The following is a 2,500-nucleotide window of genomic DNA, read 5'->3' as shown; positions in this document are numbered from 1 at the left end:
CATTCAATAAGATTACGGCTGATCCGATCATGGGCTCAGCTCCACTTCCCCGCCCGCTCCCCATAACCCCTGACTCCCTTATCGCTCAAAAATCTGTCTGTCTCCACCTTAAATATACTCAATGACCCAGCCCTCCACAGCTCTCTGGGGCAGTGAATTCCACAGATTTACAACCCTCTGGGAGAAGAAATTCCTCCTTCTCCTCCGTCTTAAATGGGCGGCCCCTTATTCTGAAACTATGCCCACCTCGTTCTAGATTCCCCATGAGGGGAAACATCCTCTCTGCATCCACCTTGTCAAGCCCCCCCTCAGAATCGTATACGTTCAATAAGATCACCTCTCATTCTTCTAAACTCCAGGCCCAACCTGCTCAACCTACGGCTGCTATTTTGAAGAAGGGCCGTTCTCCCAGTGCCCTGGGGCCAATATTTATCCCTCAACCGACGTCACTGAAACGCAGATTATCTGGGCCACGATCACATTGCCGTTTGTGGGAGCTTGCTGTGCGCATCTTGGCTGCAGTGTTTCTCACGTTACACCAGTGACTGCACTTCAGAAAGTACGCGGTAAAGCTCTTTGAGGTGTCCTGCGATTGTGGAAGGCACTATGTAAATGCAGGATCTTCCCTTTCTGTACAATGACTCGTGTGACCCGCGCTCCATGTAAAAAGCTACCGCCTGTGACCTCCGGGTATTGATTCCACTTTTTATGTTTGATACTGATCTCTCTCTCTCTCTCTCTCTCCCTCCCTGCAGGATACAGCTTCTGGTAAAACCGTCCAGGTCTGTGAGCTAAACGTGCGCTTTGGGATTGAGACTTTTATTTCGACACGAACACGACAAAGTATAATTTAAACAAAACGGAGGGGGAAAAAAAAAAAAACAAAAAAATTGCAAGCGAACACTAACTTTCTTCCCGAAACGCTGGCAAACAAAAACACCACACGATGCCCGCTGGCAACCGAACTGGTTTTGTTTTGGACCAACGGACCCCCCCCCCCACCCCCCCGGCCACTGCTGCCGGGAGACTCGGCTGAGCGGGGAGACGGCTTCAGTGATGCACTCCTTGTCGTCCTCCTCCTCCTCCCCCCACATTTAGGAACTATTCCCCCACCATACTCGAAGACACTTTGTGGGAGTGGAGGGGGGCTTGTGTCTTTTTTATTGTTGCTTCCTGTTCTAAATGCTGTGGTCTTCATTCTATACTGTGAGAGAGAGAGCGAAAGGTGTGTGTGTGTGAGAGAAAGGGGAGAGAGTGTGAGAGAGAGAGAAAGGGGAGAGAGTGTGAGAGAGAGAAAGGGGAGAGAGTGTGAGAGAGAGAAAGGGGAGAGAGAGAAAGGGGAGAGAGAGAAAGGGGAGAGAGTGTGAGAGAGAGAAAGGGGAGAGTGCGAGAGAGAGAGAGAAAGAGGAGAGAGTGTGCGAGAGAGAGAGAAAGGGGAGAGAGTGTGCGAGAGAGAGAGAGAAAGGGGAGAGAGAAAGGTGAGAGTGAGAAAGGGGAGAAAGGGGAGAGAGTGTGAGAGAGAGAAAGGGGAGAGAGTGTGAGAGAGAGAAAGGGGAGAGAGTGTGAGAGAGAGAAAGGGGAGAGAGTGTGAGAGAGAGAAAGGGGAGAGAGTGAGAGAGAGAGAAAGGGGAGAGTGCGAGAGAGAGAGAGAAAGAGGAGAGAGTGTGCGAGAGAGAGAGAAAGGGGAGAGAGAAAGGGGAGAGAGTGTGCGAGAGAGAAAGGGGAGAGAGTGTGCGAGAGAGAGAAAGGGGAGAGTGAGAGAAAGGTGAGAGAGCGTGCGAGAGTGAGAGAAAGGGGAGAGAGCGTGCGAGAGAGAGAGAGAAAGGGGAGAGAGCGTGCGAGATAGAGAGAGAAAGGTGAGAGAGAGAAAGGGGAGAGTGCGTGGAGAGAGAGAGAAAGGGGAGAGAGTGTGCGAGAGCGAGAGAAAGGGGAGAGTGTGCGAGAGAGAAAGGGGAGAGAGTGTGTGAGAGAGAGAAAGGGGAGAGTGTGTGAGAGAGAGAAAGGGGAGAGTGTGTGAGAGAGAGAAAGGGGAGAGTGTGTGAGAGAGAGAAAGGGGAGAGAGAGGAGGGTGCGTGTGCACACGCCGTTGAAACTAGTCCTCCTGTTGTATATGGAACATCCCAGCTGTCTCACTTGGTTATTTTTAGGGGAGGTAGAGTACTATTGTTTGGTCTCTAATCTTGCCCCCGCCCCTTTGTCGGAATCGGTACCGAAATCCCGACACTCAGCAGTGCAGCTGGAACCGTCTGCTGTTGTTCATGCCGTGTTGATTTTCTGTCTGCCTTCGGTCAATGAAACTGGGGGGGGGGGGGGGGGGGTCTTTTAATTGAAGCGAGAGGAGTTTAAATATTTAAAAATTGATGGACTTTGAAAAAGGGCGATGCCACTTTGGTTTAAAGCACAGGTAAAACGTGCTTCTTTCTCACTCGAGAGGCACACCAGCACTGAGTTAACTATCCCACTTTTGAAGGGTGACCTCGCTTCACCGACCCCCTCCCCC

The 2,500-nt window shown here is 51.3% G+C and overlaps 1 protein-coding gene across 2 annotated transcripts in view; it reads left to right on the top strand.

The window, feature by feature from the left end:
• LOC139232653 (eukaryotic translation initiation factor 5A-1-like) overlaps positions 1-2,494 on the top strand; it is a 30,445-nt gene extending 27,951 nt beyond the window's left edge. For both annotated transcript variants that reach the window (XM_070863106.1, XM_070863107.1), the window contains exon 6: positions 756-2,494. The gene's annotated coding sequence lies outside the window, so the exon portion shown is untranslated. The remainder of the gene's footprint in view (positions 1-755) is intronic.
• Positions 2,495-2,500: the final 6 nt, after the last annotated feature.

The sequence above is a fragment of the Pristiophorus japonicus genome, chromosome 20, assembly GCF_044704955.1.
Source record: "Pristiophorus japonicus isolate sPriJap1 chromosome 20, sPriJap1.hap1, whole genome shotgun sequence".
NCBI lineage: Eukaryota > Metazoa > Chordata > Chondrichthyes > Pristiophoridae > Pristiophorus > Pristiophorus japonicus.
The sequence above is the reverse complement of the archived record's forward strand: the minus strand, read 5'-3'. Positions and strand labels throughout refer to the sequence as shown.